Source organism: Ochlerotatus camptorhynchus, unplaced genomic scaffold (genome assembly GCF_037179485.1).
Source record: "Ochlerotatus camptorhynchus isolate MF236.1 unplaced genomic scaffold, CSIRO-AGI_Acam_v1.1 ptg000391l, whole genome shotgun sequence".
NCBI lineage: Eukaryota > Metazoa > Arthropoda > Insecta > Diptera > Culicidae > Ochlerotatus > Ochlerotatus camptorhynchus.
Window position 1 is genome coordinate 2,341,118 of NW_027040878.1, and position 14,650 is coordinate 2,355,767.

Consider the following 14,650-nt stretch of genomic DNA (forward strand, 5'->3'; position numbering starts at 1 on the left):
CATTTTGCATGCTGATTTTTTACGAACAGGACTATCCCAAAAAACGGGATGACTGAAACATTTATAGAAAGCTCAGCAGATCATCAAGCATAGAAGTTAACAAAGTCAGTTTCGAATCGTCGAGTAATAAGTATGCTGCTTGCAAAATCTATAAGATAGCAACACTATAGAAAAGAAAATCAGATCCCAGCATTTGATTGTGCTTAAGAAAGAAATATCAGATCTTAAGCATACTCACAGATTTGATCGTTTTGAACAACTTTTAAGAATATACCAACATTATATATCGCAGCGGATGGATCATTTTTTAAAACTTGTAATCATTGATATTCATTTTTCAATTGCGTCTCAGTATCGCGTTATGTTAAGATTATCGTGTAGAGTACTCGTTAATATGTTGACATTTCATGGCAGGTAGTTTTCGTATATGTGTGCAGTCTCCCGTTATAAGCAGTCGTTCACCCCCCGAAGTCTACTAAGCTACATGCACCGATCAGATCAATTTTCAAACAACCATCGAGTTAAACGGCCGATAATTTAAAGTCTCTTGTGAAATAATTATACAAGACAAAGCCTTGAAATTAGAAAGAATTACTGTGCAGACAGCAGATCGATAGGGGTAGTAAGGGTAAAGTGAGTGGAAGGAACGGATTCCCGTAATCACCATTTTTTCAAAGGTCCTAATGTGACCCGTTTGTCCCCGTTAGGACCCCGCTGTTATTTTTAATACACAACCGCTGAAATATACCTGGTAGACGTACAGTACCGGTGTACTACGGCAGTCCCCAGCCAAATAAGGACGAGTTCGTCAACATAGTCGGTGGCCCTCGCCGGTAATAGTGTGTCAGTCATCACCAGCCAGCATCAGAAGTTTCGAGAGGAGTTCAGTCGCGCGCGAAGGAGAAAAATGAAGAAAGTGGAACAAGAAGCCGAGCTAAGCAGGCGTCGAGGAAACTTTGTAATGGAATTGCGAGGGGGCGCACACTATGTCTGAAGGCACTTTTTTTGCAACATTCATGTACCTCAGTGTTTTCTTCAAAGAATGTTAGTATTGATTCTAACAAACAAATCTGTGATGGTTTTAAAATATTTCCTTTTGGGTTTTTTTGAGAAAGAGTGTTTTGAAGTTTAAAACGCTGATTATGAAGGCGTATATGGACTATTGACGATACCAAACTATTACGAATTGAATAAATTTAGTCAAGCAAGGTCCAAAGGTTGATTGAATTAATCCAGGAGATAGTAAGTATCCGAAATTGTTGTTTCCCGTACTCAATAGGTGGCGAAGGTGGCGTTTGCAATCCTGAGAGGTGGTAAATTTGCTTGGATTTTTAAAAATAAATAAAGATGTTTGACTCAACGGCGAAGAATAAAATTTGATTGAAAATCGTTTAACCGATAATGGCCATAACACAGGAATGAAACCCACATGATGTTAGAAACTCTTGCCCAGTAAGTTTAGGTAGCCCTCATCTTGAATTACTAAAGAATTGCTAGAGCTTCTTACAGTTCCCTTATTTTTGGAACTGTGGCGAATTTTAGGAAAGTTCTGCAGTTTAAGCAACATTCAGTTTTTTTGTAAACTATAGCAACATTATATGAATTTTAATCATGCCCTGCAAAAAGTTCTTTAAACGCCAGGAAATTTTTGCAAACTTTAGGATGATCTGTGAACCACAGGGAAAATTTAAAAACATTAGGTAAGTACTGTGAACTTAAAGAAATATCTGAGAAGTCCAGGAAAAACATGGCAAACTCAGAGACGTTCTGCGAACTTCAAAGAAGTTCTAACATCATCAGGAAAGTTTAAAGAATTTCATCGAAGTTCATCGAAATCAAGGGAAAATTTCTGAACAGGGATTTGAAATACCTTCTATAAGCTGTCTCATCAGGTCGTTGATGAAACAACTTCCACTCCATGTCTTAGAAAACAGGTATGATAGAGAGAATTTGTTGCGATATATCTTTCTCTTTTACGCTTCCCTTATGAAATGTGATCAACGACATGAGCAGGGTGGAAGGCATAAAAAATGAGAGTTTGCCACCTAAAAAAAATACCGTGATTACAGCTCACGCATGTTACACACTTTAAAAAATCTACACGCGCTGTTCATGTGTTTCGTATTTGAATAGGCGAATGTGGCAAACACATTAATTTCAAATGTATAACTTATGAAATCAGCCATACCTTCGCATGCTTCATTCACTTACAGCAAACATGAATTTCATGTGATTTAAACGTCAGTCATGTGCTTGATTTATAATCATGAAATGTTTTGCATATGAATATGTTAAACCAGACATGCTAGATTTATGCGTGATGCACATGAATTTGATGAAAGACCTTGTAGCAATCTAATAGAATAACTATTGGATTTAGATTTTATTTGTTGACGTGAAAAAGATAACGGAATTTCATTTGAGCAAATCGTAGTCAAGCATATTACATTCAAATAGTATCGTACAAACATAAAAACTAATTATCCAATACCTTTGAAACTCAAAACATTACTACGGTCTTCTTAAAAGATAATTATTGAATGGGTTTCAGTATGTGAAAACGATGAACAAAATATTATTCATTTTAGATACATTAATTTATATTTTCATATTGTGGGTACAGTAGATTAATCGTAGTAGATAACTTAACCTATCAAATCAAATATCGCTGTGCTCGTGAATAAAGTTGTACTTTTTTCCTGTATACGTAGTAGTAGTATACGTATACACACGTATACAAAAGAAAAAGAATCGGATGTCTAAAAGAATTCATTTTCGTTCTAGTATTAAAATCATATGATCAGTCCTATCCACTTTCAAACATTCAAAGCGACTCCAGTTTAGACCTACAGAACTCAAGACTGTTTAGTCAAATTTAAACTGCACACTTAGGCTCTGAATCATTTGGCGATTTTTTTTAACTTTTGGTTAAAATTTGATAGATGGAAAGTTATCGATTAACCCTGCTATCCGAGCATGGTTATTTCTGACAGACAAGAAGTTAAATTTTGACGACCGTGGCTCGAAAACCGGTTGATTGACAGCACGGAGATTTTCGAACATAAGAAATAATTTTCGAAATGTCACTTTTAACCACTAGTTAAATTTAACTCGGCAAATGGTTCACAGCCTTAGAAAAAAAATCATGTAAATTTAGGTGCTCTGAGAGTGACATACGAGCATCAATTTTGTCATAAATTTTAGCTATAGCAGACGCAAAATATAGCTCAATCAAATGTACTTTTCGTCGAGCAACAAACTTTTCAGTCTCGGAGCACTAAAAATAGCATGACATGTTTGTTTACGTCTCTTCTTTTATGTTAAAGACGGATTCCGTCAAGTGTAACATTAGTTATTTCTAAATGTGTATAGTAATCCCTTCATTTAAACATATAATTTCCTACAAACAATACTCACATACTCACGGTTGATAGTTTCGATGATTTTGTTAGGAAAGTCTAACTCCACTAACAAGTCTTCTCTCATCGCTGTTGCCTTCCATGTTTGTTTTGACTCTTTAGGTACTCTTCTCATCCTTATAGTAAGATCCCGTGTAACTCATGTGTCATACACGTTAAATACACTAGTAGGAAACAGTAGCGCAGAAAACGTGTCATATTTTTCGAGTGCATTGCCGTTTACCGGTATAAACAATCAGATCGATGTTCACAAATATCCGGAAGAAAGATGTTAACAAAAAGTTCAAACCATTTTGACTGTCAAATTGTGCGGCTGTGTAGAAATTTGCAAATCATGTCTGACGCAGTTTTCTCCTGGCAAACGTCATACATGTAGTGAAAACCGGAAACTTCAGAATCTCTCCGAACCGGCTGACGAAATTAAGGATCACTTTGTTGCCAAAAGCATTAGAGCAGCGTTTCTCAATCTGTGAGTCGCGACCCATCAGTGGAGACAGGCTACCTTCAAGTAGTTCTCATAAATTCAGATTGTTGATCATAAGTTTTTTTTTTAACTTGCATGTAGAATAAATCTGATTTTAAAATAATGCAGGGGTAATCAATTTAAGAAAGTCTAGGCCATTTTGACTTATATGGACCATTTTTGGGTATTTTAGGACCATTTTAACGTGTCATGATTATTATAGGAGTTGTCATTTTTAGACTGTTGATAAGATTTGTAGAATAGACGCTTATGATGCCATTCTAGGTCGTTTTAATCTTGTTTAGCGATTGTGAGGCCTTGTTGGTGTTTTGACGTTTCAAAGCCATTGAAGTGTTTTGAGGCCTTTTTCGCGCTTTAAAGCTTTTATTTTTTACTTTTTTATAATCATTCTGGTGTCGGTCTTGACTCGGTTTTCTAACATCGTTATGAGGTGGTTTACTAAATACATTGAACTTTCTTTAGCTCGATATTCAAGGGACCATCGAATCATAGAATAACAATCCCATACAATATCGCTATTACAGCAGCCATGAAATTAATGTTTACTATGGTTCTATAACTCAATATCGAGTTGGTGGACATCGAGTTGTGGAGAGTTGACTGTAGTTTTAATACTAGATTTTTTATGCTACTCATGCGATTAGATAGCTCTTTCAGAGTCTTCAGATAATGTTTGGACGGTTTTACCAATTTACCATAAATTTGTCGATTCTAACCATTTTATCTTGTTATGCATGTTTAGGGTGTTTTGACGTTTCAAGCCGTTAAAATATAACGGATTTTCAACATCATTTTGGCCTAATAAAATCTCCATCTAATATTATACAATTCCTAAAATTGGGTCACAATCGAAAAAAGTCAAAAATGATCCCAATAATGCTTCAAATGGGGTGACTGCCGCAAATGCGACTGAAATATAGTTTTTTGTTTGACTACTTTAATCTCTTTTGAATCATTTTCAGCTGAATTTATTTCGATCCGTAAAAGTTGTGTACAGTCATTAGTCCATATACGCCTTCATAAACGGCTAAGTGTACTTCAAAACACTTTTTCACAAAAAAACCAAGATGAAATATTTTAAAACCATCACAGATTTGATTGTTAGGATCAATACTAAATTCCTGTGAAGAAAAAACATAGGTACATAAAAGTTGCAAAAAAGTGCTTTCAGACATAGCGTGCCCCGATGAAGAAGTGGAGACAATAGAACAGGGCAGTTCGCATCGTGCTCTCTTGCCGGACGGATCTGTTTGCTTTTTGCTGAAGGAAGTATTACTACTACCTACATCTACAACAAATTTAAACAGCACTTTTCAGTGCTCAACCTCTAAAATTTCTACCTTGTTCAACTCTTATTCCTCTTCGATCTTTGTTTGGACCCTATCCGAGGTAATCCTTCTTGGATATTGATTTTGAAAATTCCTCTTCGATCCTTCAGATTCTTATAGTAATCTGCTTGGAAGTTGATTTGGATAAAAATTTACCGCCGGTATGGCGCCTAAACGCAAAAGAAAGGGGCAAACTCTTGATCCCCCTCCGATCCAACACGGGCGTTGGCATCGGAGTATCCGGAAGTGGCATACTCGCTAGCAGCAGCTTACCACAACAATGCTCCGTTTACTCGGCCGAAGCGGCCGCAATCTTCCATGCGGCCACGTCACCAGCAAACCAGCCAATCGTAATACTAACTGATTCCTTCAGTGCTATCCAAGAGCTAGCTTCAGCAGTTCCCACCATTTTTACATGGATCCCCAGTCATTGCGGAATACCTGGTAATGAAGCAGCAGACCAACTCGCTGGAACTGGACCGGCGGGTCCGAGATTCACGGACAAAGTCCCCCTTCCAGATCTCCGGCGATGGATCAAAACAACCGTACAGAAAGCCTGGGCCGACCAGTGGTTCAGCACTCGAGAGCCTTTCATCCGGAAGATCAAAGGAACCACGGAGGCATGGACGGACCTCCCAAACCTCCGGGATCAGAGAGTGCTGTCAAGGCTGAGGACTGGCCACTGTCGGTTTTACTATAATTTCGGCGGCGGAGGTCCCTTCCGCAAAAGCTGTGCCATCTGCCATCTCCCGGCCACCGTTGAACACGTCCTCTGCATCTGTCCTGAATTCCAGGACCTCAGGGAATCCTATGGGATCACCTCCAGCATCCTGAACCTACTCGGAGAGGATTCAGCCGCTGCAGACGCCCTGCTAGTTTTCCTCAGGGAAGCTAACCTATACCATGAGATCTAGGAAAGCCATAGCTGTTATATTCGTTTGTATACTCGTTCATTTGTTTATATGTTTAATTTCTTCTGACTGTCGGGACGGCACCGCACGGGATGAGCCTTTGGACCTCGTCACGGTGTCGTCTCGTTCAGTTTTGTGTTATTCATTTTGAACTTGTTGTCGTCTTCGTGAAGAGCCAGGAGAGCTGTCACCTTACAGCCTCAGCAGCCGGAGGGGCACCACATGGGATGAGTCTTCTGGCCCTCATGAAGGTGTTCCCCCAGGCATTGTCAGGAGAAACTCATTTTAAGCCTACTATGTCCAACAACTCCGTAGGAGGTTCTCTTTCTGAGACCTCAACAACTGATTAGAGATGAACTAGCCTAAGGCTAAAAATCTCTTAAAAAAAAAAAAAATCTTGAACCCCCTTCTGATGAAATTATTTTGAGTAATCAATTTGATTTGCTCACGGATGATGAGAATGATCCATCATCCAAGAAAAATTCTAGTAAACTTTCCCGGCTTAATGCCAAGAAGGAAAAGATTATTGTGATAACCACTTCCGATTTCCATGCTCTTCGCATGGAACTTTTGAATTTCGTGAAAGTTAAGTTTTCACTACAAATTTGACGTCAGGGTGAATGCCGTGTATTGGCTGAAACCTTGGACGGATTTAAATGTCTTCTCAAGTATCTTACTGAGAAGCAGCACAAATGTTTTACTTACGACACCAAAACTGAACGTGTGTTAAAGGTTGTCATGAAAGGACTGCCCAGTGGTGCATCCCTGGATCAGATCAAAAATGAACTGGCAAAATTACTTGGAGTTGTGCCACTCCAAGTAATCAAAATGAAAATGCAATCCCGTCCTGGCGATTTGCGCAACGGGATTTCTAATGATTTTTATTTAGTTCACTTCAAGTCTAGTGAACTAAACAACCTTAAGGCTTTAGAAAAAGCTAGCCTTATGCTCCATGTCCGAGTGAAGTGGGAACACTTCAGGAAGACTGGAGGAAATTTCCAAAACCTCACCCAGTACCGTAAGTGCCAGGGATGGGGTCACGGAACTAAAAATTGCTACATGCCAGCTAAATGCATGAATTGTGGTGATTCCTCTGACGCAAAGGACGACTGTCCTGTGAAGGAAGATCCTAAGAAATTTAAATGTTCAAATTGTGGTGAAAACCACAAATCCATTTTTTGGGAATGTAAGACTCGCAAAGCGATCCTACAATCTCGTTCTAAGCGACAGGTAGGAAACGCTCCACGTTTCCGACCAGGTTCAAATTTCTCTGCTGTTAACAACGGTCAGTGAGGAACAAATTCTACATTCGTACCCGTAGGTACAAATATCACCTCCGCTTCAATTTTTTCATCAATACCTACTCCCCTCACTGCTAACAATGTTCAGCGAGTTAATGGAGCTACCTATGCTGCTATTGCAGCGGGTAGAAATCAAAATACTAACCAACGTAATTCTAACGGAAATTTTGACAATTTTGACTTAGGAAGCATTACTGCGCCTAAAATGGAATTTTTACAGAATTCATTAATTGACATGATTTCTGATATGCTTAAATCTAACTCCATGTTTGATGCTATTCAAACTGGAGTAAAATTTTCAAACATTATTGACATGACTTTAAAATTCAGCAATGGATTTTAAAGCATTGAATATTTTAAATTGGAATGCTCGATCTCTTAAAGATAATGAAGACGAGCTATTTAACTTTTTGAGAGTTCATAACGTGCATAAGGCCGTTATAACTAAAACGTTCCTTAAACCTGACCGTAAGGTTAAAAGGGACGCAAATTATTTCAATTAATGAAATGATCGTCTTGATGGAGCATGTGATGGTGTTGCCATCATTGTTCATAGACGAATCAAACATAAAATTCTTTCTTCATTTGAAACCAAAATTTTTGAAACTGTGGGAGTTTCTGTTGAAACAAAATTTGGACAACTTACGTTTATAGCTGCCTATTCATCATTCCAATGCGTAGGCCAGCAAAAGAATTTTCTCAAGGGTGACCTCGAGAAACTTACCCGTCATAGGTCTAAATTCTTCATTATTGGTGATTTTAATGCAAAACACCGCTCATGGAATAATGCTCAAAGCAATTCCAATGGTAATATTCTGTTTGATGATTGTTCTGCAGGTTATTACACTATTCAATATCCAAACAGCCCAACATGCTTTTCTTCTGCAAGAAATCCCTCAACTATTGCTTTGGTCTTAACTGATTCATGTCAATTTTGTAGCCAATTGGTTACCCATGCTGACTTCAGTTCTGATCACCTTCCAGTATCTTTTGAAATATCCCAAGAAATAATTTCTAATCCCAACAGCTCTACTTTCAATTACCATAGAGCTGATTGGGAGCAATATCGAACATTTATGGAATATAACTTCAATCCAAACATTCCTTTGCAAACCAAAGATAAAATTAATTATGCTCTTGAATCTCTGACTACTTCTATAGTTGAAGCAAGAGCTGCCTCAGTTCCAAAATGCGAGGTTAAATTCGATACAATTATAATAGACGACGATCTTCTGCTCTTGATCCGTCTTAAAAATGTCCGTAGGAGACAATATCAAAGAACACGCGATCCTGCCATGAAAGTTATCTGGAGGGATTTGTAAAAACAAATTAAAAAGCGATTCTCTGAGGCTGATTGTACGATCAAAATGCTTCAAAAAGGCTGCTCAATGTATCTGTATTGGTTCCAGAGATATATGAAAATGAAAACTGGTGTTTATAAAAATCGGCAAAAAGGGGGGCATTCGCCAGAGCCGGGGGTAAATCATGCTAGGGTTTATTAAATTGTTTAGTACTGATATATCGTCAAACCTTGTGAGCAGACTACCCAAGTAACAATACAGCAGCTACTTGGCATCCACTCTGATTTATGATGGTTTTATAACGGCAATGAACAATCAATTTAGTTTAATGACAGCATTTAATTTTTATTGCTGTTTTAACAACCTTGAAAGTCAAAAACTGTCTTGTTTTAAAAATAAAATTTTAAGCAGCTCTCAACCCCTCCATAAAACTATTTTGTTAATCAAACCTAAACTCCATTAGCAATTGTTTATTAATGTCTTGACAAAATACTCTATAAAGATGTTCTTTCATTATAAAAGCAACCACAAATCCATTCGGTTTTAAATGAGAGCTAAAAGCTGTTGTTGTTTGGACTTGTTAAATTGTATCATAAAATCCCAAATTACTCTGTTTACAAATTGAACTTAAAAGTTGGATCCTCATAGTGAATAAAAGTAAAATTTATGACAAGGAAATCTGGAAGGGTAGACGAAGTAGGATGCAAAATTCAACCGATGTTAACGACCGAAGGGAAGTCAATTTCAGCAACGACTAAGCATCTGGCGTTTGCATCACGTGCTGACCGGAGTTGAACGTCTCCTTTATGAAACACTCTAAAAACAGACCAGCCATCTCCAGATCGGACGAACGAAATAATTTGCATTTGTACCGACAGCAAACCAATGGAACTGTCAGTAAGTGGAGATTGGCTGGTTTCCGATGCATAGCAGTGATTTTATTCAGCGAAAGGTTCAAAATTTAATTCAAGCGTACTTAATTTACAATGCATCTTTTGATGGTGCACTTCGGGAACCATCCGGAAGAAGAAGATCTTTTACGGGAACGATTGAGCTTTCAGCTGTTCCATTATATATGCGAAATGTGTCAAAACAGTACCACACACTTCCTAAGTAACTACTTCCAATATAGCGGGAGAAAGTTGCCTAAAAGAATGCTGGAGTAAACCCTCATTGCAATGGTCGCACAACGCAACTATCGAAAGATAAACAAACTTTGGCGTTTAACTTTTTGCAGGCAACTTTGCCTCCATAAATGCTGCCATAAATCTGAACGGGTTGGGATCAAGCAAAATGGGTTTTGGTAAATACAATTCATTCAGCAAGCTTTCTTCATAAATGCCATTTTAAAACCTTATGAATTTGTTAGGGATTTCATTAAAGAAAAACAACTTTTTCACAAATGGCCCATGAAACCCGAGGGGGCAACTCTATCTACGATGCAAGAAAAATGTGTTTTTGTGGTAAGCTGCACGCAAATAGAAAGAAGATTGATGACAATTCTGAAGATTTCCTGCACAAATATGATGCGCGATGCAAGAAGATGCGAGAAATGAAAGAAGATTTTTCGAAGATTTATTCGCTAGTGTGAGATTTGTTGAGCATCTAGAATTGAGATTTAGATGTGTTTCCCCCCCTCGATGAAACCCAACTTTTAAGCCACCGCCATAGAGATTTTCACGTCCGGTTGTATTGGTGCGATATCTGAGAGCGTGTTAGTATATTAATATCCGAGGAAAATACATAACAAATCGATGTCAAACTCATTTTGACTGATCTACTTTCATACATTTTTTAGGTTAGCCAGGGGAAAATAATAAACAACTTTACACGGCGTGGCTCCCGCTAGTGTGCGTGCGTTAAACGTCACTAATCTCTATATTACAATAGGCCTTTTTAATGCACCACCAACGTAGAGTGCGCCACGCGAGTTCGAGAAGAAACGTCAACCAAACCGTTTGTTTACATCAGAACAACTATTTTTCACAACGCAAATTAAAGCATTTTTAATTCAATATCTTGCCAATTTCCATCGGTAATTGTCTTATTGTACGATTTTCCACAGATCTGAACTGATTTGTACGTTAACTATTCACACACAAGAAATCCGGAAGATCATAACCACTAAGGCACTATTCTAATTTTAAATTTTTCTCAACAAAAAATATTCCTGAACACCATCGGATCTTTGCAAAAACGTTACAGAATTAAATTTTTCAACTGTAGATCAAGTTTTGGATCATCTCAGATAAATCAATTTATCAGGAAAAGTAAAAAAGTGTTCCGTTTCCTGTATCACGGTAGAAATTTCTGCTCACTCACAACACTCTTTTTGACGTTTTCCTATTCACCACCAGAGGTTGAATCGATCGTTTAGTTTCTATTAAAAAGGCGTATTATGTTGTTAGGTTTTTACAATCTTCGCTTTCAATGTGCATTTCCTTGGATATAACTTTATTTTGGTCAAATTAGCAATGATCAGATATTTGAAATACGATAATAATAAAAAAAAGGGGGAAATATATGTAATGTCAGCCTAAATGCCCCTAATTTGGGCCCATACATAAATTCAGCAATCGACTAGATTTTCAATAGCGACTAAAAATATCCATTAGTATCATCCCAATGACGCGTTCATCTAGACAAAATTGATAAATATTAGTTTCTTAGCGATGGGTCCAATTGTAGATCCACAGGCCAACATTAGAGCCATTTCCCCTATCTCGGCTGAATTTAATGATCAGTCTGAAGAATAATTAATTTTTTTTTCTCAATTATAAATAATATGAAAATCGACGTTTTCCGAGGCCGGAATTATTTTTTCGATGCTGATGACTTCGCATAAGATTTAATTTGGCACCTGCAACTAGGCCACTTTATGGGAACAATGTTGATAATTTTGGAAATTGAATACGATTTTTATTTGATCAATTAATATTTCAATTATTTTGTTGAGATCGGATGGAACCCCTTCGAGTTGGAAAACCGTTTGGGACACTGGAAATCTTGGACGGTGGTTATGTTCAATTATTCCTAATGTTTCTTCGGGGGCGTGGTTTAAATGCTTGGGCTTAAGTCGTGACATCATCCGCGTAATGAGTAGACTTAAGTCCAACCACTACTCGCTAGATGCTCATCTCAATAGAATAAACCTCGTGAACAGCAACATCTGTCGGCGTGGAAACGGTTACGATGACAACGATCTCGCAGTAAGGCAATGCACGGATAATGACGCCACCAGAGAGCGACCTTTGAATACCCTCGAGGCCCAAGGAAGACAACACCCCAGATACGTATTGGGTACCCGCGATCTGTGCAATATGCAGTCGATTTATGTGTTTCTGCAAATGTCTAGTATAGGAATTATTAGTTTTTGTTTGTCTTGTCCCCCGTCTCGATGAGTCTCATCGTCGCCCATTGGTCACCATAGCCGATCGAACTCTTGACGAATCTAGAACCACACTACCGTTCATACTGGCGACATCGCTCTGATGAGACAACGAAACCCAACCCCTTCAAGCTCCTCCCCTTTTCCTATCCTTCGACAATGTACTCCTCTAACCTCGGGTAAGCCGCGAATATTCGGCCCAACTCCTACTAGACATTGAATTAAGTGAATTTTGTTAAAAACAAAATGAATTATCGGCTCCGTAAAGCTAACGTGATTGAGCCTAACAAAACGTCTCATAAACAAACTAGATAAAAAAATCGGATGGTATTTGAGAATCCTTTTCGAACTTGATTGATGATGTTCTCTAGAGGATTTAGCAAGCGGCTAGGGATATGGCTTGAAAAAGGTTTTTATTGTTGCCAAATAGCTTTTATTGTAGCTTAAATACGGGCTTCAAATGGTTCTTAATACGTTCGTCATACAAGCTTTTTGCAGTAAATCGATCTTGAAGAGCTGGAGAGCTTCGAAAATATACCCTTCAGAACCTTCGCCAGCATGGACCAAGTAGACAGATTCTAGTCTTAATGAGGTTTTGGTGGATTCATCAATGGCAAAGTAGGTTAGGGTTTTATTAATGTTGTTATATAGTAGGTTTGTATTGCTTCATAAAACTTACAATGTTACTTAAGTAGTTACCGTAATATGAGCGCTTCTTATTTTCTTTTAGCCTTTCGATTCTCCTAAGCGTTGATAGACCAGTGGCACAGAACAGAAGGGGAAGTGCAAACAAATCGGTGAATCAAAAGGTGCTTCGTTTGTCTGCTCAACAAGCGATGTATTGTGGTAGCGTTCCACACGGGCTTTCTATGTGCACTCACACTATCATAGGATGCTGCCTATCTTAACTGCAGGCAGAAGATGCCTTCTACCGCCAGATGCGCTAGTGTTTGCAAAAAACAAGTGGAGCCACTTTCCGATCCGTAGTTCCACTCCTGTGCCAGTGGGGAAGACACAAGCCTGGTAATCACGACGTTCGTGGTTTGAAACCGATTTATTACCATTCTAATTTGTTTTAACATAATGTACTAGGTGGGGTAAAAAGTAACCTCATTTGGAATTGAAAAAAAAAATAACATTTTTTTTTATATTATTCAATCTAGTCCCCTTATAGCAACAATCAATACGAAACTAACGATTTTAAATTGGCTCACCACTTTAGTAGCCTATTGGTCCCAAGCAAACGATTAACGTACCCTATTCTAGTTGAAATTCTATTACTACACTATGTTTGTTTTGATCCGCTATGAAAGTTTGACAGATAACATCAGGGGTGTGTGGATTCATGCAGAACATGCAGGGGTGAGTGAAATAGCTTGGGACTGCTTGGGACCGTTGTTCTGGTACTGAGTGAGCCAAAAATAATAATGATTTTCTTCGGAACCCAGTGGTCTTAGAGTTACCTCTATGCTTATAGCTCGATACACTTATTCCAACGATTTTTCAACTTCATGATCCCGTTCGAAAAGTAATTTTCCGGAAAATACTCCTCCGCGGCGTCGATGATTTCCTCACGTGAGCTGAATTTTTTATTGATGAGCCATCTTTTGAGGTTTGGAAGAGGCACATTTCCTTGCAAAAACAATTTTTTTTTTCGCTTCATGTGAGGCCGTTTTGCAGCGATTTCGGCCTTCCATCGCTCCAATAATGCACAGTAATCCCGACAATCGATACGAAACTATCGATTTTAAATTGATTCACTACTTGACTAGCCTATTGGTCCCAAGCAACCGATTAACGTACCCCATTCTAGTCGAAATTCTAGTACTACGCAATGTTTGTTTTGATTCGCTATGAAAGTTTGACAGATAAAATGAGGGGTAATTGGTTTTTCCTATGTTTCGAGGGGTGAATAGATTAGCTTGGGACCGAAGAGAGTACCAGAGCTGAGCCAAAAAGTTGAGCACGTTATTTCGGGACCTACTAGTCTTAGAGTTACCTCTATGGTAATACCAACAATCAATACGAAACTAACGATTTTAAATTGGCTCACCACTTTAGTAGCCTATTGGTCCCAAGCAAACGATTAACGTACTCTATTCTAGTTGAAATTCTATTACTACACTATTTTTGTTTTGATTCGCTATGAAAGTTTGACAGATAACATCAGTAATCGTTGCACCCCTCGAAACATAGGAAAATCCACGAACCCCTCATTGTATCTGTCAAACTTTCATAGCGAATCAAAACAAACATACACACTAAGATTTTTTTGCCGAGATGGGCACCACCGAGCAGCTCGGCATTTTATTTTGCTGGAAATTCAGCAAAAAATATGTTTGTTAGCTGAGATCTCGGCAAAATTCCCGTTTGTTAGCTGAATCTCGGCAAGTTTTTCACTGAGATCCAGCTAAATAAAAAGCCGAGCTGCTCGGTGGTGCCCATCTCGGCGAAAAAATCTAAGTGTGTAGTGTACTACTAAAATTTCCACTAGAATGGGGTACGTTAATCGTTTGCT

The 14,650-nt window shown here is 38.3% G+C and overlaps 1 protein-coding gene across 1 annotated transcript in view; it reads right to left on the reverse strand.

The window, feature by feature from the left end:
* Nucleotides 1-14,650, reverse strand: part of LOC135710565 (diuretic hormone receptor-like) — an 85,677-nt gene that overhangs the window by 17,607 nt on the left and 53,420 nt on the right. The window lies entirely within an intron of this gene.